We start from the raw sequence: 26,416 nt of genomic DNA on the forward strand, positions 1-26,416 counted from the left end.
AAAAAAATCTAAATTGGGGGCAGGCCCTGGGGGATGGGGTCCCCAGGGCCAAAAAAAAAGAAAAAGAAGGGGGACTACACAGCCCCCCTTCTAAAAAACAGAGGGGGAAAAAAAAAAAGGATTGGGCCGGGGGCCACGCCCCCTCCTTACACCACTCTGCAAACGCGCCCCCTGGCGCGTTTGCAGAGGAGGAACGAATTCCCCTTCAATACTGGGGGTCCCTGGGGGCCAACTAGCCCACCAGGAGCCTCCAGTATGCGCCAGGGGGCTGCGTTGCAGAGAGGTGTAATGAGGCCACGCCCCTTTTTACACCTCTCTGCAACGCAGCTCCCTGGCGCTTACTGGAGGTACCTGGTGGGCTAGTTGGCCACCAGGGGACCTCAGGATTCAAGGGGACTTAATTTCCCAACTTAAAACGCGCCACAGGGCGTGTTTGCACTCGTCACCTCAGGCTCCTCCCCCTTCCTTCACCATTGTACAAATATTCCTCTAAAATCAGCCGAACTGCGAATTCCGATTTACTCACCTGTTATCAGGAGAGAACCCAGGGCTGCATCTTTTAGCCCAGCACTGACCCTGAAAAGTAATTCTAAGCGTACTTACCAGTAACTTGTATTTCCTTCCATAGGAATCCATTGTGTGGTTTTCACCAGAAAAGTTTCTAAGTGTCTATTTTCACAAACCAAAAATATTCCTAAAAAATCGTCTGTATGACTTAAACACATTCTTTCAACTGTTTACAGGAGGTTGGCCAGTGCTGGATCCAGGATCCACCACTGAGTAAGAAAAAGTAACGATAACACTACTTACTTGCTAAGTGAAATTTCTGCCATAGGATAACATTGGTGATTCTATGGGAAAAAGTTTCTAAGTGTCAACTTTTAAAATACAATAATATTCCTTAAAAATCACTACTGTAACCAAAGCGCTTTTACTCAACTGTTTACAGGAGATGTCCAAGGACTGAATCTAGGATCCAGTCTTGTGGTTAGAAAAGTAATCCATAAAGTAACTAATTGCATTTAACTAGAAATTCACATTGAGCTCAATGTTGCTTTGTGTTTGAAATTGTGTTGCCCATTGCAACAACTGTAACTACTGTACTTAAAAGTCTGTTGCCTATTTGCCAAGTATTTAAACTAAAGTAATTCATTCTGAGAAAGTATATTTTGTATTGTAATGTATAATGTAATTATAATGTAATTTAAAAAAATATATCTAAAAATAAATAGTTTAAAAAATGTAGCAAATCAGTATCAAAAAAATCAGTATAACAATTAATACATTCAAAATTGTCATTTAGAAAACCTTTGAAATTCACTGTAAAAACCATAGGTTTCAGGTCTGATATAGTTAGGTATTAGCATTTAAAAAACCTTTGAAATTCACTGAAAAAACCATAGGTTTCAGGGGTGTTATAGTTAGCTGGACATTTCCCTCGTACAAAACCCTAGAAATTCCCCTGTTATAGTTAGTTCAGCTAACTATAACTCGCGCCCCCGCAATGCACTGCTGATGACGTCACATATTACATCACTCATGACATGGTCAGTGACATCACTGATGACATCACTGATGACATCTGAAATGACATCACTGATGACATCACTGATGACGTCATCCATGTGATAAATTAGTGCATCTTCTCACACCCTTTGATATACTCAATCAAAATTTCAGACGTCCATTCTCAAAACCATAGATACTCCAATACCAATAACTACATACCCACTCATTGACTCTTAGATCTACACACACATCCACTCACTCACCTGTACAGTCACTCATACTTACAGTCACTCAGTACAGGACTAGCATATGCATTTATACACCTACATAGACACTCACACACCACCAATCATCCATAGAGGTACTCTCACACCTAGTCAGTCATGCAAATAATTAATCACACTCCCATTTACTCACCTATGCAGTTATACACACACAAGTTCACTTACTCATAAAAATAGTACCACATTCTTACACTCTTCTACAATCACTGATACAAGCACACACTCATCCATACAGCCACTCTCACAATCACACACTCTCACATATACCCACTTATATACCCTTACACACATATATACTGCCTTTCACATATGTAGTTACTCACACATGTACCATTGAGATATACATTCAATCACTAACACACCCATACATACACTCACCCAACCATACAGTCCATCACAGATGCACTCTTAAAACCATGCACCCATAGAATCACCCACTCACACATGTATGCACAGAGTCACACACACCCCACCCACACAAACACTCAGGCACCCAAACAGATACTCAGACAACCAATCAATAACCCATAGAGACACTCATATAGCTATTCACAAAACCATGCAGCCGCTTATACACCAACAGACAGACAGATACAAACATTCACACAGTTTAGTCACTAGTCTGCAGTAAGATACGTTTAATGACTCACTTATACAGTCAGTCACGCACCTACTAAATCATCCATTCACACACTTATACACCCACTCATTCTTCCATAGGTTTTTCCCTATATATATATTAAACATATTTAAAATTTACAGAAACACACACTCACTGGATGACGTCATCAGTGATGTCATCAATGATGTCATTTCAGATGTCATCAGTGATGTCACTGACCATGTCATGAGTGATGTAATATGTGACGTCATCAGCAGTGCATTGCGGGGGCGCTTGTTATAGTTAGCTGAACTAACTATAACAGGGGAATTTCTAGGGTTTTGTATGAGGTGAATGTCCAGCTAACTATAACGCCCCTGAAACCTATGGTTTTTTCAGTGAATATATATATATATATATGCATATGTTTGCGCGTAGATAGGTAGAGAGGTAGAGGAAGAGAGGTAGAGGTAGAGAGGTAGAGGTAGAGAGTAGAGAGTAGAGTAGTAGAGAGTAGTAGAGGGTAGTAGAGAGTACTAGAGAGTAGAGAGTAGTTGAGAGTAGAGAGTAGCAGAGAGTAGAAGAGAGAGAGGTAGCACGAGAGGTAGAGAGGTAGAGTGTGAGTAGTAGAGAGTAGAAAGTCAAGTTAGAGTAGTAGAGAGTAGAAAGTAGAGAGAGAGTAGAGAGAGTAGTAGAGAGTAGTAGTAGTAGAGAGTAGTAGTGGAGAGTAGTAGTAGAGAGCAGTAGTAGAGAGTAGTTGCGAGTGAGTAGTAGCGAGTAGTAGAGAGTGAGTAGTAGAGAGTGAGTAGTAGAGAGTAGTTGAGTGAGTAGTAGAGAGTAGTAGAGAGTAGTAGATAGTAGTAGAGAGAGTAGTAGAGAGTGAGTAGTAGAGAGTAGTAGAGAATGCGTAGTAGAGTGAGTAGTAGAGAGTGAGTAGGGCCAATGTTTCTTAGAGATCAAGGTAGTTCAGGCTTTGGCTGGTGGCGGTTAAGCCGCCACCCCTACCTCCCCACCACCACCTCCCAACCCGCACATAAAGGTTTTGGCTAATCACGCAGGGGAGCTATTCTGTAAACAAAACAGTATTGGCAAACAAGACTTGGGCTGCCTCCTGCCCTGAGGCACAGCGCTGCTGCTGTATACAGGACTCAGGCGGCCGTGGAGGCGGCGCAGGCGAGCGAGGGAAGCACCGGGCGGCACGCTGGTGTCTAAGGTCACCTGGTGGATGGAAGGGAGGAAGAGGAGCAGAGCGCGTGTTGCTCGCGCCGATGACACTTGCCGAAAACTTCCTCCAGTCACTTACGCTCAATAAATCGTCACCAGTTTATAGCACTAACAGTTTTAACTGCGACCGATAGTAACTCTTCTGTACCTACAGAGGTACACCTCTCCCCGTACACACAGTAATACTGATTGATCAGAATGAACCAAGCTCACCTTGGGAAAAACAGCACATAGTGCTGCGCGACAACAACAGAAAAGCCCCAGCAGCATGCACTGTGTGCGCCCCTCGTGTGTATCTATGTTACACCAGCAGGTTACAGCGGGATTGCAAGAGGCTAGGGGGTGAGTTTTAAAATCAAGGAAGAAGGAGCATACATTGGAGAAGCAAGAGCTAGAAAAAAGCAGCACAGCCAGAGACAGACAGTAGACAGAAAGAGAGGCAAGTACTGAAGAAATACAGAATTACAGGCAGAATGGCAGAGACTGGGGTTGGAGCATTTACACTGCGCTCAATTCACACGGCATAAAAACACGAGCACTCAAACCAAAGCAAGCGCGGCGCGGTACCGAAATTGAACGAGGATCTCTTGTCTTTATGGGGCCATGTGTTTGAAACACTCACTCTCTCTCAATAAATATGACGCCGCGTAACGTTTTCACCGTCATACGATACAGTGCTGCGTCTTTTCCCTCAGCGCTGCACTTGCCAAATTTAGAAATCTGGGCCGTGGTTGCAAAGTTCCTACTTCCGCAAACACACCTGATCAAATCCTTGCGCAACAGCCTTAAAGTCAGAAGCTGCCCGGAATCTTCAGTGTTGAAATTGAGGTTATGAAATTTTGAGGTTTCAGGTTCCCCAAGTCATATGACTCAGGCTGGGTCACATGACCTCCTTTGCTCAATCGGTAGCCATGTTTAAAGGCCAGCATACGTTAACCTCTCCTGATAGGTGGACCTCCTTGTAGCATCTTCAGAGTTTCACACACTCCTCTTCTGCCACAAAAGTGTGGCTATGTATTGGTGCAGTATCAGTGTCCTGGGATAGTGCTGACTTCCGGTATGCTAGATGTATCTGTGCCCCACAAATGACCACAACTTGAACTTTCTGAGGGATTTATGACTGACAGTGCTACTCAGTCATCCCCTTCTAAAGTCCATTCAAAGTCCAACTAGCCTGAACACTGAAATTAACTCTTGCCACGTCTCCGAGGAGGGGCTGAAGTGATCACTATTGGTTTTGGCAAAATATGCATTAATAATGCCATTTTGTCAAGGTTAGTAAACTTAACACCAAATAGATATATCCGAAAATCAGTTTTCTTTTCTTTATGTTGCAGAGTTGAGGGGGAGGTATTTTCTCCCCACCAGACTTACTCCTTCTTTCTCTTTTTCCTCTTTTTAATTTAATTTTTTAATGGGAGCATCCCACATACAATTTGCACCTTGTCCCCGTCTCCATTTAATAACTCCTTCCTATGTGCCTTTTTTTTGCGACTCTTGATTTAAGTTAGTTTGGATGTCTTTGCTTCCATTTAATTCCATTTTTATTCATTGTATTGTCTCTAAATTGTTTCCCGAATTTGTTGTCAAGTTATTAAGTTCAGTGTTGTGATCTCTGTAGAAAGACACCTGGAGCCAGGAGGTATTCTTAAGCCATCTTTATTCAGTCTCCAGTTCAGGTTACATCTGTCTCTACTCCAGCCAGCCTAGTGTGGTACCAGCCCCACCAGGAGCAGCCTCCCTAGCTGCTCAGCCCATCTTCAACTGCCAACACTCATCCACTCAGACACCCAGGCATTCCACGCATCACAGGCACACCAACATTCTATGACCAACTCACGCTCTGGCTGAGCAGCTAGCGGCAGCAGGGCTGAGTACATGTTATACAATTAAGTAGGGTATAACATTATCCCTTTTTCTTCAAAGAAAACGACAAATCCCATCCTCGTCGCCAAAATAAATGTTGTGATCTCTGTAGAAAGACACCTGGAGCCAGGAGGTATTCTTAAGCCATCTTTATTCAGTCTCCAGTTCAGGTTACATCTGTCTCTACTCCAGCCAGCCTAGTGTGGTACCAGCCCCACCAGGAGCAGCCTCCCTAGCTGCTCAGCCCATCTTCAACTGCCAACACTCATCCACTCAGACACCCAGGCATTCCACGCATCACAGGCACACCAACATTCTATGACCAACTCACGCTCTGGCTGAGCAGCTAGCGGCAGCAGGGCTGAGTACATGTTATACAATTAAGTAGGGTATAACATTCAGTGAATCTGAAATTCATTTGTCTGGATTCATATATTTACTATTGATTAAGCTATGGTTTCATGAAAAGCACACTGTTCACTTAATGGGGGGGCCGCAGAGCGAACATGATTTGGATGAAACCTCATGAAAATAATGTTTTGATCATGGTTCAGAAGACACGGATGTATGACGTTACAACGCATGCTTTTACACCGCATGCCGTTACAACGCATTTTTTACACCGCAAGATCTGTTACAACGCCAGCCTTTACAACGCATGCTTTTACAACGACGTACACTAGATGGAGTGCTGACATTAGAAATGTATAATTTACTATTCTAACTCCAGTCCACGTTGCAGTAGGGAAGGTGTTTGGATAGTAAAACTACACTATTTCTAATGTTAGCACGCCATCTAGTGCATTTCGTTGTAATGGCATGCGTTGTAATGGCATGCGTTGTAACAGATTTCGCGTTGTAATAGTTTCGTTGTAATGGTAGTGCGGTGTAAAAGTTGCGTTGTAAAGGTTGTTCACCGAAGACACCTACCTCCTGGGGTTGATGCGTGCTATGCAATGAAACTCTTTACAGGAGGTGAGGAGCATGAGTGAGGGATACAGATCTCAAGACATTTCTGAAGATGATGGAGCTTTCATTTCTTAATCATAAATGTCTTCTTCATTCACAAGGGATAATACAGTGACTTTGGCAGGTTCCAAAAAGTAGACCTGAGATACAGGTTGGATTTCAGAGTGGAGGGCTCATTGTACATGCATGGCTCTTTAAACATCTCCGCAAGATGACAAAATGCCCCATAAACACATTGAGTCTGGAACTCAGTATCACCAGATATGAGGATGGTCTTGGTAAAATCTAGGGCTGACAGTATAATTCAGATACAAAGCAGACCTCACTCAAGGAATATCGAGGCCCCTATTCCTGATCACTTCACTCTGCAGAATTAAAAAATCTATATAGAAAATTGCGAGTCAGCCGGCTTCACGATTTTGCACACCTCCGGATCGGTTGCCATGCTGGAGTCCTACCACACATAGCGCCTGGGTTTGGAAATTTTTGCTTCACCAGGTGGCAGAAATTATTTGAATAGTGCTGGGATCAAGGCACCCTTTTGTCAATAATACCCAAGGCCAAAAGTATTCTTCCTGCTCAGCCACTGCTCTCTCTACTGGTGATCAGGAACATCTCAGTTAAAGAGCACAAGGTAATGTTTGTCCCAAAATGTCAATTTGGCAGCAGCAGTCAATAAATCAATTAATTTGGATTCTTACAAAGCGTGACTACTCACCCGTGAGTGTCTCGCGGCGCTGAGAGGGGAGGGGGGGCGGCATGGATCTGCTGTTCAAAGTACATTCCTAATCTTGATGAGACCAGGCCTTGTGGCCCAGGTGGCAGGGTAACATTTAAAGTATTGGGTGGCCCTATTTAGAAGGCTGCCTCGTCATTTTTACTGATTTCTGTGGTCAAATGGGAGATAGAGGGTTGGTCTACTTATATTTTACAGATCTGTCTACAAGGACACTTAAATCCTCCCTTAACAGCACCCTATATATGTAACTATCAGATCACTGAATGACAGAGTCAGATAAATGCTGACAATTTATAGAGCTGCTCTATTTCAGACAGAGTCTGGCGCCAAACGTTTAAGATGAAGTGGGAAGCCATTTTGAGGGTACAGCACTCTCTAATGAATGCCCTGCTACATTAAAGCACAGGGGCGAAGTATTCCTTGCAGATGTTCGCCAGTTCGTGATCAAGCTATTTGAGGAGGCTTTTCCAGAACTTCAACATTGGGATTGGAAAATGCAATTGCAAAGGGCCCATCGTTTCCCTTTTAATCTGCGAAAAAAAAGGGGGGCTAGCCGATAGCCGACCACGGGCTATCTTGATTTGCCTCAATAATTTTTTGGCCAGGGAAGCCCTGTATGATTTAGCTGGGCCAGATCGAAAGGGTGGATAAGGGGTGCGATTGCTTTGTGAGGCCTGATTTCTGTCACCTGACAGTTGAAAAGAGATGGCTATTGCATCAGTTAATCCCGGCATTTCAGGCAAAGGGGGCTCAGGTCTTCTTACTTAATCCTGCTAAATTGAAGGTGGTTTCTCAGAGGCAAACACATTATTTTCAGTCTGAAATTCAAGCAAAAGATTTTATGCTCACAATGCAGTCATCCCCGTGATCTGTGATTTCAACGTATGCTTTATTGTAACTGTTAGGGATGATTAGGCACACTATTTCTGAACCCTGAGGATGCCCCCTTTTGTCTGATAACTTATGTACTGTCTTTTTTTTTCTTTTTTTTTTTCTCTTTTCACAACACGGTACACACTTTAAAAAGGGGGGGTCTAGCTTAGTGGAAGGGGGAGTGGTTTATCTCAGCAACACCAGGGACCGTTGGTCCCCATGCCTCATGAGGTGGGAAGTTGGGTGGGTGGGGGGGGCTTCTGGTAATAGCGTAGTGGGGTTTGGGGATGTGGGGCGATGGGTGAGCGGTGAGAGGGCGCTCAGTTATTTTTCTATTTATAGTCATGGCAATAGCCAGCATCGAGACAGGAAAGCTTCTACAAGCATATTTTGTCAAGGAATTCCCTCGGAGAAGTCTCTGTATAGCTATGTGAACTACTGTAAAATATTTGCCTTCATAAGGATGATGGATAGGAAAAGTAAAATTCGAATTTGCTCTTTAAATAGCTGTGGCCTTAATGATAGAAAAAAAGAGGCGTACTTGCTAAGCTTATAAGGTATATGCAGATAGATGTACTATGCCTATAAGAAACTCACATTCCCTGGAATAATCGTGGGTGGTTAAAGGATCTGGGCCTTGATCTCCTGGTAAGCTCTCGCCAAGCTACGACCACACGGGGAGTAGCTATTTTGGCTAGGCATGGTATTCTAATCTGTAAGCAAACCATGGAGGACAATTTAGGACGATGGGCAATTGTGGAAGCAGTAATCAAGGGCATCTCGTTTACTATCTGCTCTTTGTATGGGTCTAATTTGGACGATCCTGAAATTCTGAATTTTCTGAATAGAGAACTGGCTTTATGGCCCTTTCCGGTAGTCCTTTGTGGCGATTTAATATTCATCTGAACAGTAGCTTCAATCTTCTTAGTAACTCCTCATATCAGGGAAGAAAGGGCAAGAACATCAGGGCTCTACAGGGACTTGTCAGGGTACACAAATTAGTCGATATCTGACATAGAAATAGGCAGGCGGAGTCTGGACACACTTATTTTTCCACTCCTCATCATAAATTCATCCGCCTGGATAATTTCTTTGTGTTCAATCAAACGGCAGAAAAGGATATTATTGAGATTTTTCCTAAGATAATATCAGACCACAATCAGTTGGTAATTGAAATTCCACTGAGTGGCACCGCTCAACCTCCCACGACCTGGACGTTTGATAGGAAACTGCTTTAGATCAGTCATACTGTCTACATATGGCCAAATGAAGTACAGATTATTTTAGTACAAACAAGGGCACTGCATCTGAAACAACTGTTTGGGATGCTTTTAAAGCGTCCGTACAGGGCGAGACCGCTAGCTTTTCTCTGTATCGACAGAGGATGGTAAAGAAGAAGATCAATGAGTGGGTGGAACAGCTCCGGAAGGCTGAGGAAGAACTTATGCGGGTGAATGGGGACCTGCAAAAAACGGATGAGTGTCAGCGGCAAAAAGCGGTTGTCAAAGCCAGAATACATCAATTTTTCGGGGATGAACTGGCTAATAAATGTTCTCAGCAACGGGCTGACATATACGAATTCGGGGAAAATACAGGCAGATTGCTGGCTAAACGTTTGCAACAAAGGGGAGTTTCCAATAGAATCTGCCGAATTAAGGATCAAGCAGGCCAGATTCAGGACTCGCCGTTAGAGGTTCTGAAGGTCTTTCATGATTTTTATCACGAGCTATATACGGCTGATAGGGATGTAGCAGCAACGTCTGGGGAGGAATTCCTTCGGGACCATGAAACTTTAAAGATCACCCCGGAACAAAGCGAGATGTTGTCTGCATCGGTTACGGGGAACGAGGTCGAGCTTGCTATAACTTCTTTGGCAGCCGGCAAAGCTGTTGATCCTGATGCATTACCTCTTGAATTTTACAGTACATTCCGGCAAACTCTTCGAAGCGAGTTTGAATCTTAATTCCAAATCGCCCAGAAGGGCCAGATCCCCGGTTCTTGGCGTAAAACTACCATAGTAATCTAAAAAGAAAGATAAACCCGAGCTCAGCCCATCCTCATACAGACCCATTTCTCTGACCTGTGCTGATAGCAAGATATATTCTAAAATTATTGCCCTAAGGTTGGGCAAGTTTATTACCCCATTGGTTACCATCTGCCAACACGGGTTTATCCCGGGTCGAGATACATCGGACCACGTTAGGCATGCTATAGCCTTGTTTGATCGGGCTCAGTCCATGAATACACCTCTTGAGATGATCCTGTTGGATGCAGACAAAGCGTTCAACAGGGTCTCCTGGGGGTTTCTCTGGTCGGCGCTACAGGCAAAGGGCCTGCCTAAGGACTTTATTCAAGCAGTACAGGCACTTTACGTACTCCCCGAGGCCTGTATCCGCATATCCGGCCAGGAAACCTAATCATTTGCCATAAGCAGAGGAACCCGGCAGGGATGCCCCTGCTCCCTGCTATTACTTTCAATATATATTGATCCTTTTCTTAATAATTTGGAAGCAAATAGGCAGATTAAAGCGGTTATGGTCAACGGTGTTGAGTATAAAACATTAACGTATGCTGATGACATTGCTGTTTTCACGACCAATATAAGATCAGCTCTTCCGGCAGTAAACAAACTAGCGGAGCAATTTGGCATCGTCTGAGGATATAAAATAAATATTGACAAAACACAAATTTTACACTCGGATACTTTGCTCCCGGAAGATATTCCAAATGTTTCCGTAACAACTTATCTGGGAGTGAAGATCACTGCATCAGTTGAGCATATACCCGAACTAAATATATTGCCAATAATTAGGAATAAAGATAAAATACTTGAGAGATTAGACCACTTACATCTATCAATGCACGGTCGGTGCAATGTCATTAAAATGATGATTGTCCCCAAATGTTTATATTTGTTTTGAAACATACCTTTAGAATTTCTGGCATCCTGTATTACCAGAGCTGAAACGGCATGTGTCAGATTTGTTTGGGGGTATAGCAGAGCCAGAAGGGCAGCCAAGTGGATGATTATACCTAGACTTAGGGGGGGATGTGGTCTACCCTGCCTTCTCCTTTATCACTGGGCAGCATTACTACAACATATGGGGATATTGTTGTCCGGGACTAATGCAGTAGTTCCCGAAGCTGTTAGACCAACTATTTATGAAGTAGCACTTGGCGAGAATAGTTAAAATTTTAGAGCCGAGTTATTATAAAAAGACTAAATTCTAAATCATTCAACCAGCTTACTCTATCTGGAAAAAGATACGACGGAGGTTTGGTATCTCGAATATTAATGCTTATACTCCTTTCTCGGCACATGGACTTCTACCGCCACTCTTTCAAGACCAAATTACTTCTAGCTGGAGGGATTTAGGAATGACTGTTCTGGGGATGTTTGTCGTGATGGGCCGATTTCCTTGTTTTCTAATTTACAAGAGAAGTTTGGGCTTACTATGAGACACTTTTTTAAGTTTTTGCAGATCAGGAGCTTCCTGGGTAAAACTATGGTAAAAGTGGACGCATATCTGGGAAAAATACCCCTGGTCGACAGAATAGGGAATAGATCCCATATTGCGGAAATATACCAGATGCTGTTGGCCGGTTCTTCTGATGACTTGAGTATCCAGAAAGACAAATGGGAGAGGAAGTTTGGCAAGGAAGGCATTGACCTTGAGGCGTCTTTGGAACTAGCCAACCAGATTTTAATAACTGGCAGCCTGAGGACTCAACATTTTATGTCCGCTTTTGATTTATATTATACCCCAGGGAAGGTTTCTAAATGGGTTGGACTACAGGGAAATTCATGTAGTAGGTGTGGGGCCTGGGCCACCGATATGATTCATATGTTTTTCTCCTGTCCCAATCTTGCTAAATATTTACAAGATATTTAATTTTTCCTGAATCAGATCCTTGCTATACCGATATCAATAACACCTGATTGAATCATCCTGGGGATAGAAGGGAGTCAGAGTAGTATGGCCCGGACCCTATCTGAAATTGGATTGGTATTCATTGCAGTGGCTATTGCAGGAACATGCCTCACCTCAAAGTGGATTAGCCCCGACTCTCCTACATTTATTAATTGGCGGACTAGGTTGTAAGCCATCTATAACATGGATTTGGCTGTATATAGACTGAAAGAATGCAGGAGATGAGAAATTAGGAGGAAAATGTGGGTGCCAATTACTAGCTGGATAGGGTAAACATTTCTGGTACCGGCTCTAGGTATACTACCCAGGTCCCCCGTCTTTCTTCCTCATTTTTGTTCTCCTCCCAGATGATTTTCTGCTTTTCCTTTTTTTTCCCAGAGGAATTTGTATTTGTATCTGTATCTGTGTCTCTTGCATTTATGCTAAGTACTTTTTAGGTCTCGGCTAGCGAAGGCTGCGCTTGCGCAGTCTCGCTTGCGAGATTTAATGTTTTTCAGTAGTGGGGCATGAACCCGCCCCTCTTCTCCATTGGCTGGCTTCCTAAACGGAGGCCAGCCATTGGAGGAGAGGGGCGTCTGTCCATTTAAACCCCGTCTTTTTTGGATTCGGGGGTGTGTTTTTTAGTTTCTTTCTCTCCTCTGGAATGTAAACATTCCAGCCAATGGGAAGAGGAGAGAAAGAAATACACGCCCCCGAATCCGAAAATGACGCTGCGTTTCTCCGAGGCATTTCTGCTTGACCTCGCAGAAAGATGGTTACAAAGTCGGCGAGCTCCTGCGGGGTCCTGGGGTCGGTGTCAGCAATGCCTTCTGCACGGAGAAGCTTGTGGAAGCGTGCCTGCCACATAATTCAAACCGTCTCAAAGGGGCTGGGGCCGGGCCAGGCCTCTTGCAGAGCAGATGGTGAATTTGAATAGCAGAGCTCAGCCCTGCCTGCCCCCCAGATGGAGGTCTATTGACTCTGTTCCCCGCGCCCCCCGCAGTTCACCCCCAGCAGAGGCCTTTGCAGCTCTAGGTTCCTGCAGAGACATCATGCACACTGCAAACGTGTGTGTAAAATGTAAAAAATTTAAATTGATACTTGTATAGCGCACTACTCACCCGCAAGGGTCTCAAGGCGCTTGTACGAATACCGCTGTGGAACCCATCCTGGCTTTCCCTGTGAGGCGTCCACTCCTGGGCACCCCCAAGGTGGAGGCCAGGTATCCTTAGCCTTGTGGGGGCCGTTGTGGAGATTAAGCAAGCTATTGCCCAGAGTTGCAGAGTGGGACTCTATGATTGGAATGGCACCAAGGCGAGAATTATCAGGTCTGTGGAATTTTTGAGCCCAAGACCCACCGAGGCAGGGAATTGAACCCTGATCCCGGGCTAGATCTCTGCATCAGGGTCTGCCGCTCTAATCATTGAGCCACACTTCTCCACAGTGTGTGTGGGGGTGAATTATGGGAAGGATGAGGACAAAGGGGTGCTGAAAGTCACACTCGTGCACATACACACTTAAAGCGGCGAGTGTGACACATTTTCCGATGACATCCGGTGAAATAAGCGCGGCTGCTCCTACCCCCAAATACACTCAGCTTGTGATAACAACAGAGGGGGAGATGACCCCCCCTCCTCACCCCTACAGGCTTCCCATCAGGGAGCTTCTAAGAGCCATGTGGTAAGCCCCGCCCTTAATTAGCATTTAGATAGCGACAACCAATGAGGAAGCCGGCGAGGATTTATAGTGCCATTAGGTCCTTTCATTCACAAACCCCCACAGTGCGCGCTTCGAAGCTCAAAAGGGGAGGGAAAGGGGAGTGTCCCGTCCCCTCCGGTCACCTCCAGGCTTCCTGCCAGCTCAGAGGAGGGCTCGCAGAAACTTGAAGGCGATTTTGGGTGTTGTATGGGGTCTTCTGCAGCCATTGCATCCCCCGGACTATGGAATAAGCACCAAGGCAGCAACATGAAGGTCAATGTGAGTACATGGTGTAGCATTTTTTATTACCATTTACTTCTGTTGATGTTAATATATATAGTGCCCGTCGTGCTTTCCAATCGCACCCTAGCGCTACACCTTCGATTTTATTAATATAGTGTGGAATTTAAAGTTACGTATGCTGTGCCAGCTGTTAAGTGCCAAGAAGCAGTTCATTGTTCACTGTTCTACAACAATGTGCAAGTCAGAGTATATGTTTCTCAGTTGAGTTGCACAAAGGGGAACGCTCTTGCAGCCATCCATTGACGATGTGTGTATTTTTATTTTTCAGTATTATTATTTTATGTTTTCAGTTTAATTAGACTGAATTAGTTTTTCCATTTAGGAAGATTCTTCCACTCTGGCTGAAGCGCGCAGTTTCATTCTACCTGGGTTATTTCTGCTTCGACGCAACTTCGTGCATTAATTACAACGTCACCTTTAAAATGCAGGCGAAATGTTCATGGGGAATTTGATGCAACACATTGCGCTTTGAAAGATTAAGGGGCATATGTATCAACATCTCCATTTGCGATTCTCAAATAGCGATTTTTAATGAATCGCTATTTGAGAATTGCAAAACGGGATGTATTTAAAAAATCGCAAAACTTTTGCGATTTCTTAAAATTCCTTAATTGCGATTAGGAAATTGTGAAATCGCAATTAAGGAATACCTTCCCATTCATTTCTATGGCCCAGGAGACCCATAGGAATGAATGGGAAATAATTCTCAAATTGCGATTCGCAATTTGCTAATCGCAATTTGAGAATAATTTCAAAGGTGCAAGGGTGTCATGATGACACCCTGATGCACCCCTGAAATGAGCATGTGTGTGCATATGGCGCACATACATGCCCTAAGGGCATGTATGTGCGCCACGTGGCACTTTGTAAAATTCCAAAAAGTGAATTTTTAACAGAAATCGCAAATTACCACCAACTAGAAGTTGGTGGTAATTTGCGATTTCTTAAGGATAATTCGCAATGCTTTGGTACGTGTTACATGTCATTTAAGAAATCGCAATTTGCGATTTCTTAAATGCTTACGCAAAATTAAGAAATCGCTAAATTAGGGATTCCTTAAATTTGCGATGAGAATTTGCCTCATACATCCCGTTTTGCGAATTTTTAATCGCAAACGCTGTTTTTTGCGAATCGCAGCATTTGCGATTAAAAATGCGGTTGATACATATGCCCCTAAGTGCCTCTCGAAATACAGTGGGTTCGCAAAGTGCTAATTTCTCAGACTAACGTTATCCGCACGGACTGATTCAGAGGGATGTGAATTGAACAGGTCTGTGGCGTGTGTCTGTTGGCGGCGTCTAGTAGTAGGTATGCGTGTGAAGTAAGGGACAAGCTTTGTTTATATGCTATGAAAATGTGTATAGCGCTTCCTTCGCTTGGCGAGGCGCTGCAGCACTTTGCAGAACGGACAGTACATTACTCTAAGTTGTCAGAGCTCCTTCCTCATTTACACTCACAAATGGGGGCTTTGTTTTGTGTTGCCAAGGCTGATACTAAGTTGTGTTGTTTCCCTGCCTTGAAATACAGGATGTTACTACCTCCTATCACTTTCAGAATTAATGTCTTTCTTTTCTGGAGTGCTGTAAAAATTCTTAGAAAACATGCTTTTATTTGTATTTCTTTACATCAGCAAAGAGATGAAAAGACGGTACTGAAACTAACAAGACAGGAATCAGATGCATAAAAAGTGCAGTTTAGAACTTCTGTGAAGTTTATGGTGCAGGGATAGCTTAGTGAGTTTAGTGGCACTGCCGAGAGTGTACATGCTATTTTTTATGTAATCTGCTTGAAAAAGATTCCAATATTACATTTGGGATGGTTAGGGCTCCCCATTAATCTCGTAGTGATGTTGGTGCAATATGGTACCTGCAAAGCCATTTGAATTATGCAACAGGAAAGGAGCCAATTATGTTGCAGGACTGACTAAATTATGGGGCACTACAAGGCACATTATGCATCATAATGCAGTGCATTTTGTGATGGTATTGCTTAATTAGTTTGTCATTTTTACATGTTAAAACTGCATGGACAAAGGTTTTACACCATTAGTACCAGTTTAACACGCGAGTACAGCCATAAGCAACAAAGAGACTAGTTAACATTTGAACAGGAGGTGAAGTGGGTGCCACTTCTGCTTTGGCTCCCAAGATCAATGTGTATGTGTCTAGATCTATGTGTGTGTGTGTGGCTCTCTATGTGTGTGTGTGGTTCTGTATGTGGGTGTGTGGCTCTGTGTGTGTGTGTGTGTGTGTGTGTGTGTGTGCCTGTGTGTGTGTATGTGGCTCTGTGTATGTATGTGTGGCTCTGTGTGTGTGGCTGTGTGTGTGGCGGTGTGTGTGGCTTTGTGTGTGTGTGGGTGGCTCTGTGTGTGTGGCTCTGTGTGTGTGTGGGTGGCTCTGTGTGTGTGTGGGAGGCTCTGTGTGTCTGTGGGAGGCTCTATGTGTGTGTGGGTGGCTCTGTGTGTGTGGCTCTGTGTGTGTGGCTTGCTTTGTAGGTGGCTCTATGCGTGGTGGCTCTGTCTGTGTGTGGGTAACTCTGTGTGTGTGTAGGTGGCTCTGTGTATGTTTGTGTGGCTCTGTGTGTGTGGCTTTGTGTGTGTGTGGGTGGCTCTGTGTGTGTGTGGGTGGCTCTGTGTGTGTGGGTGGCTTTGTGTGTGTGGCTCTGTGTGTGGGTGCAAATGCAATAGGTCTTGCATTTGAGAGTGATTAAGCTATTGACATTGTAAATAACAATGCCGTTTCTTTAAATGTTTTAAAAACAAAAACATAAAAAAATAATGTCATGAGCAATGCCAATAGCTCTAACTTTAACAATGCTGAGACCATTGCATTGTAAATGCTTGTTTATTTTATTTTTCCCTTTTTTCTTCTCTTGCTCTTTCTTTTTTCTTATTGTTTAATATGTGTTAAGGTCTCTCAGAATGTGAACGTATTATTCTGCTGTATTTTGTGCCATGACTAACTGACAATGATTTAATAAAATAACCCCCCCCCCCCCAAAAAAAAGGAGCTAAGTATTCCAAATAGAAGATTTAACTGCTTTCCTACAAATGCGTGATGTCACTCTACATTAATCTGGCAGTACCGCACAAATTTAATACACAGTGGGCAGTACCATGTCCTAAGTGCTTAGACCTGGCATATGTAGTGAGCATGGAGAGAAATATTATTGTTCTGGAGTGAGGTGGTAAAGGTAAAAGATTTGACTGCATTTCGGGATGGGGTTTGTAGGTTTATTTTTGTTTATACCTGTAAAGGGTCTTTTTTATTTTAAAAAAAGGAATGCAATATATAAACGAGCTTTTTGAAGGGGCTAGTTTCAGCAAAGTAGAATGCATTCTTCAACTGGAAGGATGCAAGACCTCTTTTCAGAACAGCCTTGTAAGAAATTGTGTTGTTGGTTTAGAGGAGTGGAAGTAAATTCACAAGTTTAGGCCTACCATGATGAAGCGCCGGATACAGGGGCCTGTTTAGCCCCCTGAAAAGTTACCTTCTTAAGTCCATCACAAAGAGTTCAGTTCACGTTGGAGGAGGCCTCAAGGAGGAGGCCCAGTGTCGCAGATGTTTGTTGCTGTAGTGCGATGAGTAAGTTGATCATTGCGGACAGTCGTCACTGCAGCACATAGAGAAGGTGAAATATCAGGGACGGTCGTTTATGTATCTTCGTGTTTGCGTTTGTTGCAGATTGCAGTTGCAGTAGCATGGAGTGCAGGTCTCATGTTGCTGGTTGACGCAGACAGTTGTCAGTGCAAAGAGTAGGTTTCATGGGAGCTTCTCATTGGCGGTTGTTGCAAGCTGCAGAGTTTTGGAGTGAACGGGCCCATTGCGATTGTGAGGAGCTGAAACTTCAGGATTTTCACTTTTTCTTCTTTGGAGGAGCATTCACTGATGCCACCCAAGCGTCTAGGATGGAAGGAAATCCTCTTGGGGATCCAGTCTCACTCCAGCGGAGGCCAGTAGCAGGGCTCAGGCAGGTCCAGTTTCAGCAGGTCAGCTGGACAGTTGCACGAAGGCCTCTGAAGCATGTTTTGTCCCTGTAGCTCACACAGGAGATCAACCAACTGACCCTTGGAGTCACTCTGGGTAGCCCGGAATGAAGGCAAGCAGAACCACCCTTCCTTCTCAGACAGCAAGGAGTCACCCTCTGGCATCAGGGCAGTCCTTCTTCTATAACTTCCACATGTCCAGGAGTGTTTTGATGAGGTGCCTCTGGAGGACAAATATTTATACCTGGTGCCAGATTTTCCGTATGGGGGACTCCCTGTCCTGCCAACACATCCGGTTATGTAAAGGTATTTCCCTTCCCCTTTCAAAACTCCAAACTGTCTGGGAGTGACAAACAGCAGGACATGCCCGTGGCAGGTTTCTGTGTGTGTGCAGGAAGCAAAGACCTTTGAAGTGTAAGTGGGGCTGGGTACAGTCTCTTCCCAGTCATCATGCCAATCCTGGCCACAACTAAGCCCAATTTGTGTTACTGTCTGAAAGCAATAAACAAACTCCAACAGCCAGGCCATTCACAGTCATGTGACCCAAAACACTAGCAGAAACCACATGTTGTTGGGACAAGATAATGCTAACTTTCTAAAAGTATAATTTGCAGAACTATAACTTAAAATGAACTTCACCATTAAAGAGTATATTAAAATACAATTCATTTGAGTGTAAACAGCACATTACTCTCTGCTCCCGAACCAAAGTTAGCACTTATTAAACATACTAAAGTGATCCAGTGTTAGTCAATAGAAAAGATAGGCCATACGGCATAAAAACAAATTTAGGAGTTTTCCACTGCCAGGACGTGTAAAACCTAAGCACACATGTCCTTCTTTTTAAATACAGTGCACCCTGCCCTAAAATCCCTTAGCGTTACAATAAAAAAATGATGGACGGAATGCTGACAATGCAGACATTCTCCCCCAGTCAAGAGATCTGGGTTAAATCCATCGTTCTTTTGCCCACTACGCCACCCCAGTTTAGACATGGCCATATGCAAATCAGTCTTGACCCTGTGCCTCATGGGAACAGTCCAGCCCGAACTGCCAAGCCATGTCTTCCCTGGACCGGAATCAAGCATCCTAGGACCGGTTTCTGGCTATCAGCCGTCATCAGCCAGGATAGCTTGACTCCAGTGGCGTAGTGAGCACGGGTCCCACGTCTGGGAATACCCATCCCACTTAGGGCGAAAAGCGTTACAATAAACAAATGATGGACGGAATGCTGACAATGCGTTTGTTGTAACGCTAAAATCCCTTAGGGCCCCCTTAGTGGTGACTTATAAGGAAGGTTTAGGTTTGAAAAATGTTTTTTTTTTGACAGGTCAAAAGGGCAGTTTAAAACTGCACCACAGCCTGCAGTGTCAGGCCTGACATGTTTTACAGTGCCACTGTAGTGGGCCATACAACGAGTGCTGTAGGTCCACTAGTAGCATTTAATTTACAGGTTATAGGTTCATGTGCCCATTTACTAGGGACTGACAAATAAGTTAAATGTGCCTTTGTTAATAGCTACAGTTAAGTTTCTCCGTGCACTCAAATTTTCAAAGTAATCCCAAAATTCCACTAGGTACTTTGTGTGCTACTACATCCGTTGCACTGTGTCAGGCAGTGCCCAAAATATACAAAACTACATGGGTCGGACAAGCCTGTCCCCTGGACGTGTGCACTTTATCTTGAAACAATATGTTTCTTCTCTTCGTTCAATGATTCACACATAAAAAATCCAATATATTGATCGTTGTGATTACTCCAGGAATTTATTCATTCATTGATCAGTTAATAAATCATTCATTCATGATTCCATTGTCTTTTAGCAGAATGAAATGCTCCTTACAAAACCCAAGCATTTCGTGTCGCATCTCGACCCTTCATCAGGGGTCTACAAGAAAAGTACAAGACATACCAGATAAATTCCACCGTATGCAACATTTCAACATCATAGTCATATACTGTTCAATAGCACCAAACAGTTCATTGTCGTGAATACAAAACAAAAATGGTATATGTGTAGTTACAAATATTCATTCCTGGGCAGTTTAGACCATCCAATTCAATCAGTTTAAATGTTTTCAATCAATTGCATCTGCTACCCTTACATTCGGGGATTCTAACTGACAGTCTACCACATTGTTCAAATAATTACCCAAATGTTCCCCCTATCAAACGTCACCGCACTTACTTGGAAACATAAATGACAGCGCTCGTGAGACGTAGCGCGATGTTGCTTCAGTGTGTGCCGATTTCAAAGGAAACCCCCAAAACGCCAATAATTATACTTCCTCATTAATGTTATCGCGAGATGACGGCATCTGCCTCTCTCACGTAATATAGTTGTTCAATAACCCCTTAATTTCAAAACACGTCTCTAAATGCGTTCCAGTGAATGTTGTTCATCGTGAGATGACAAAATCCGCCTCTATCATGTGATGTGAATGTCCAATCCTCTATGAGCACCAAACCACCCTCTGCACATGGTATATACAAACTATAGCCTGACGACATTGTTATGTTCATGTGAACAACAACGCATATTTATTTATGCAATGTGTTCCATGGTGTGAAAGCTCTGTCCTATACACAACGTTATATTTGTATATGGGGCAAGAATACGTTTACACTCATAACGGTGCCTGTAACCTGATTGACAATAAATGTTATGATGATCGTAATGCACATCAATACGTTTGGTATATTTTCCTGCCATTATGTAATACACTCTATGTAAATAAAATTATTTAGAGAGAAATCAAGTGGGGCTGTAAGGCACAAAAGAGAACATGATTACAAATTAATACATCCATCTACATTTTTATAGAAAACAAGATAATTCTATGCGGTCATTCAATCCATGCGGTTGCATGGAATTCAAGTTTTTAATCCAGACAAATTCCGCTCTCTATAGTTGCTTATGCGAGTCCATATCAGAACGCGGTTGAATAGCTTCTAGAATAGTGAATTTAACTTGTGCCATTTGATGACCAGCTTCCAGCCAATGGGTGGCTACTGTTGACTTCATGTTTTTGAGTCTGATATTGTTTTTGTGTTCTGTTATTCTGACTTTCACCTTTCTTTCCGTCTGGCCCACGTATATTTTGCCACATGGGCATTTTATAGTATATATCACATTCTTGGTGTCACATGTACTCCAGTGTAACAATGGTATTTTGGTGCCCTTTGTGGGGTGTGTAAATTCATTCCCTTGAATTATATTATTACAGTGAGTACAATTTTCACATCTCCGCATGCCTTTAAAAGCTTGTGGTTCTTTCTTCTTTCTTTTGTTTGACAAATATTCCTTAAGATTCTTTTACCTTTGGAAGGTGAATGTGATTTTCTCATCGAACAATGGTTGCAGATCAGGTTCTTGCTGGATTAATGTCCATTATTTCTTGATGATATTTTTGATTTTATCAGCTTGTGTGGAGTATTTCAACACCCAGACGGTTGGTGTTTTTTTTCATTTGATGGTTTAGTTGTAAGTAATGTTTGTCTATCCAAATTTTGCACTTTAGCAATGGATTCTTGTGTGGTCCAGTTGCTGTGCTCAACTGTCCCTAGACACTAGCTTCTCAGTGTAATTCGATATAAAGTTCTTTGCTGTTGTGTCATAATCTCCATTGTTTCCAAGTGGCATGGTGGGTCAACCAACTGGGTAGTGCAGGGCTTACATATGTGCGTAGTATTGTAGATTTTACTCATGATGCTTTTCATGATATGCACTGTGACCTATTTAGTTTGGACTCATGTGTCATATGTATACAGGTGTCTGATTATTTCCTGTCTCTTCACCTTGCCCACAGCATCATCGGGGGACACCGAGGGAGACACCTGCACGGACGTGGAGGAGGGATCCAGCACCGGTGCCACCAGTGCTGGTGAGTCTGGCGCAGCAAGTGGCATGGAGGGCGAGGGGAGTCAGGCGGAGGACCTGTCTGGTGGCGACACCAACTACGACGCTGACGAGTCCGAGGCTGAGCTCCCAGAGGGGGCGGAGGCTGCTCCAACAGCTGGCAGCAGCAGTACATCTATCGCCGCCCCCTCCATTCCCATCACCGCCCTCCCAGTTGCTCCAGTCCCTTCTGTCCATGCTAGGCAACAACATGTCTCCTTCGTGCCAGGCACCGCACCCCCTGCCCCTGTCTCCCCCGCTGCCCTCACTGCCGAGTCTGTGGACATTCTGCGGCAGTTGCAGGTTGGGCAGACATCGCTGCTGAGTGTCCTCCATGGCCACACCAGACTGCTAACACAGATGGTGTCGTACATGGAGGGCATGTCAGCAGCGATGTCTGACCAACGGATGTTGCTGAGGTCCATGGACTCGTCACTGACGGCAGCAGTGGGTCTCCTGCAGCGCTTCGTCCCGCCCCTACCCCTGCACCATCCACACTTCCCACTCCCATGCCTGTCCCAACCACACCCAGACGTTCCCAGGCACGCACCCCACCAGACACAGGCAGCACACCAACACGGAAGGGCAAGCGCACACCTCCTGTCACGCACACTCAGGGGGAAGAAGGCACACCCACTGGGTCTGGGGCACACAGGCAGACACACAGCCACAGTCTGAGTCCGCATTCCTCACTCCCCAGTCCCTCCAATGTCACTCCCCTCGGCTCCCCTGCCCCACAATCTGAGAAGGAGACCTACTTAGCTGAGCTGGGCCTCACCCCCACTGGTTCACCAGCCCGCAAACGGGCAGGGCACTCCACGGGTAGGGGAGTTGAGCCCCCCCCCGTCCACCACCTCCCCCAGTAGCGCTGCAACCCATCCTTCTGACCCCCCCTCCATGGGGCCTGTGGGTTCTTCGGGTGCAGGGGAGACGCTGGCTGAGCTTGCGGACGTGTGCAGCGCCCTGCTAACCACCACCTTTGGCGCTGCCCACCCCCTGTGGTGGAGTCGTCCGTCCCTGCACCCACAACACCTACCCTTGCCCCTCCTGTCCCTGCGGTGCCTGGTCCTTTCCCACATGATGCCCCCCCAAGTGGATGAACAGGAACAGTCAAATGTGCAGGCAAGCTAGGGGAGACGCGTGACAATGTGTCCCCCCCAGGACTTCGCATCTGGACTGCCCTATGGGCCTTGTAAATAGTGTACTTTTCCTAATTTTCTTTTGAATGCTGAATAAAGCATTTTGTTTTTCCTTTGCACACTATTGCTTTTCTGGTATTGATGTTAGTGCTGCTGCTCCCTGAGTTGGGGTGGTGATAATGTGTTAGGTGTCTGGAAAATGTTGTAGTGTGCTGCTCATGGGGTGGACCCTGGTATATGCGTGCCATCACAAGGTCTCTGCAAATAATCTTTCGTCATGTAAGCTCTTAGTGTTTGGAGACATTGTCCCAAGGAGTGTTCCTTCCTCTGTGGCACCTGACAACTTCCCTGCAGGGTGTTTCCCAATTGTTGTGCTGACCTGTCTCTACATTTCCTTGGTGTGTGATGGATCCCTTCAACTTTGGCCATGCCTGCTCAGCAATGTCTCCACCTGCATCGTCTGTGCCATCCTTGGTAGTCATTGTACTTGTGTATGGAGTATGTTGCCATGGCTTCATGTGGAAATGGTTCCTTTTACGCACTATGCATGTGTGTACTCCCAGCCTAGCACACATATGTTACTTGTTCTGCTGGGAATTTATGCACCTGACTGACAATTGTGGGCCTTGTATCTGTGGGAACTCCACGCTTTTCCTTCCATGGGAGACAACAACTTGGTGGCTGTCCCAGCACCTGTACATTCCTATCAGTCCTGGAATGTGCGTGATAGTGTGTGTTCCCTTTGGCTCTCTTAGTTTAGTAGGGTTTAACATGACTATGCAGTCTTGTTGCATGATCTCAGTGTGTGTATGGTGCTGCATCCGCCAGGGGTGGGTATGCATGTGTCATTTGTCATCACACACACATGTGGTGTGTCATGCAGTGGGGGAAGGACATCCATCCTCATGGGAGTGGGACACTGCTGTCAGTGATGTGTTGTTATGGCACTCTCAACATAGTCGCACATTGTGGATGCCTTCATACACCCATGGAGTTGTGCTCATCTGAGGATGATGTACACACCCCCATGTCTCTGTCCACTGTTGGGAGTGATAGGCACCCACCCCTCATATGTCTGGGCACTGCTGGGAGTGATAGGCACCCACCCCCATCTCTCTGTCCACTGCTGGGAGTGATAGGCACCCACCCCTCATATGTCTGGGCACTGCCGGGAGTGATAGGCACCCACCCCTCATATGTCTGGACACTGCTGGGAGTGATAGGCACCCACCCCCATCTCTCTGTGCACTGCTGGGAGTGATAGGCACCCACCCCTCAAATGTCTGGTCACTGCTGGGAGTGATAGGCACCCACCCGTCATATGTCTGGGCACTGCTGGGAGTGATAGGCACCCACCCCTCATATGTCTGGGCACTGCTGGAAGTGATAGCCACCCACCCCTCATATGTCTGGGCACTGCTGGGAGTGATAGGCACCCACCCCCATCTCTCTGTCCAGTGCTGGGAGTGATAGGCACCCACCCCTCATATGTCTGGGCACTGCTGGGATTGATAGGCCCCCACCACTTATATGTCTGGGCACTGCTTGGAGTGATAGGCACCCACCCCTCATATGTCTGGGCACTGCTGGGAGTGATAGGCACCACCCCCATCTCTCTGTCCACTGCTGATAGTGATAGGCACCCACCCCTCAAATGTCTGGGCACTGCTGAGAGTGATAGGCACCCACCCCCATCTCTCTGTCCATTGCTGGGAGTGATAGGCACACACCCCTCATATGTCTGGGCACTGCTGGGAGTGATAGGAACCCACCCCTCATATGTCTGGGCACTGCTGGGACTGATAGGCACCCACCCCCATCTCTCTGTCGTCTGGGGCTTCGTTTCAGCCGCCTGCAGTCCCTATTCCCAGCCGTCTTCCCGAAGCCCCCCTTTCATAAATCTGTGCTATAAAAAATAATTAAGCTGCATTACAGAAAAAGATTGTAGTGGAATCATATAGATAATAAATGTACATTGGTGACTAGAGCACAGGCGTGGAAGGGGGAGGGGGTGAGCGGGCTACCGGCTGCGGGAGGAAGTGAAGGCTTAGCGGGGACCTCGCAGAGGCTGCCCCCTTCAGCCCGTGCCCCACTCTCAGGAAGTCTGGACCCGAGGAGCTGCCGAGAGCAGCACATGGGCCGCTAACAATAGCGCTTTCTCCGCCAGAAATCCTTCCGCCGGTCTGAGCGGCATCCATCTGCCTCTGCAGCCGGGGAGGCAGCGCCAGCAGGGGAACATGGAGCCGCGGGTCGTGCTTGGTTTTGCCTGAGAAGGGCACATTGAAAGGAATTCCCCTTCGCGCACGGATCGGGCTCCCTCCGCTGGATGCGAGCAGCTTCCCCCCGGCTGTCCGCATCCCTCCCGGGCACCGCTCCGTCTGCATCCGGAGGGGGGGAAGGGGACGGAGACATGAACCCCGCCGAGGGCGCTGACGACTCGGACATCGATGCCTTCTTCCGAACAGGTAAGGGGGCAACGGGGTGGCAGACGGGGCACTGTGTGCGGTGTATACATGCAGACGGTCGAGGCGGCCATGCGTGCTGTGGGATTTCACTGAGGGGGTGGCCCCACACAGACGCCCAGCACCGAGGCACCCCAATATATGGTTTTGCTTTTAACAGCTCTGAACCCTCTAGATCGGGGCTTGTTTTCAGTTTGGTAATACTGACAGATTGCATGTGTGGCCAGGCACCCCCTCTCTGCCGGGGTGGAGCGGGGCAGGCGGCATCCCTTTGTAAACAGGGCTCTCGTGCATTGATCGATCTGCCCGAGACAGTTCCCTGTCAGTCCCCGGGAGTCAACGAGAAGGGCGGGCTGCCTGCCCATTCATTTGGGCTTGTATGTATGTGTTTCCCGGGTCTTGTTCAGAGGCTAACATGCTGTGGTAGGGATTTTCGAATGCTCAGTCATTAAGAAAAATAACGATTTTTGTGGCGGAAGGGATTGTGAAACCGAACATGGCAATACACCGGTGAGACAGAAGCCCTCCGAGGGACGTGCTCTTCTCGTGCTCCGGTCAAGTGTGCACTTCTCAATCACACACAGGCGTCTCTCGGACTCTCCCTTCTCGCCATGTGGAGCCCTACCACACAAAAGCCCCCTCTGGCCTGCTGGAGACTCCCGGGCAGCGAGACAGGTGGCAGAAACAGCAGCTGCGTTACAGAAAGGGACTTGCCATTTGCTCCCTGAACACGCCCCCGCCTCGTCCTGATCCTCCGGCGGAGCCATAGGTTCACCTCTGGTGTATGTCACTCTAAACAGCTCCTCCTCCAGCTCCCCCGAGAATGCTGCAGGTTCAGTGGCGAATAGGTTCTTGTTCACCCACGACTCATAATATTTTGTCATTTAAGACCACGTGTATATATAGCGCATTCCACAATTAGTATGTCAAAGTAGCTCTTTCTTTAACTGAGAGC

The sequence above is a fragment of the Triturus cristatus genome, chromosome 7 (assembly GCF_964204655.1).
Source record: "Triturus cristatus chromosome 7, aTriCri1.1, whole genome shotgun sequence".
In the NCBI taxonomy this organism is placed as follows: domain Eukaryota; kingdom Metazoa; phylum Chordata; class Amphibia; order Caudata; family Salamandridae; genus Triturus; species Triturus cristatus.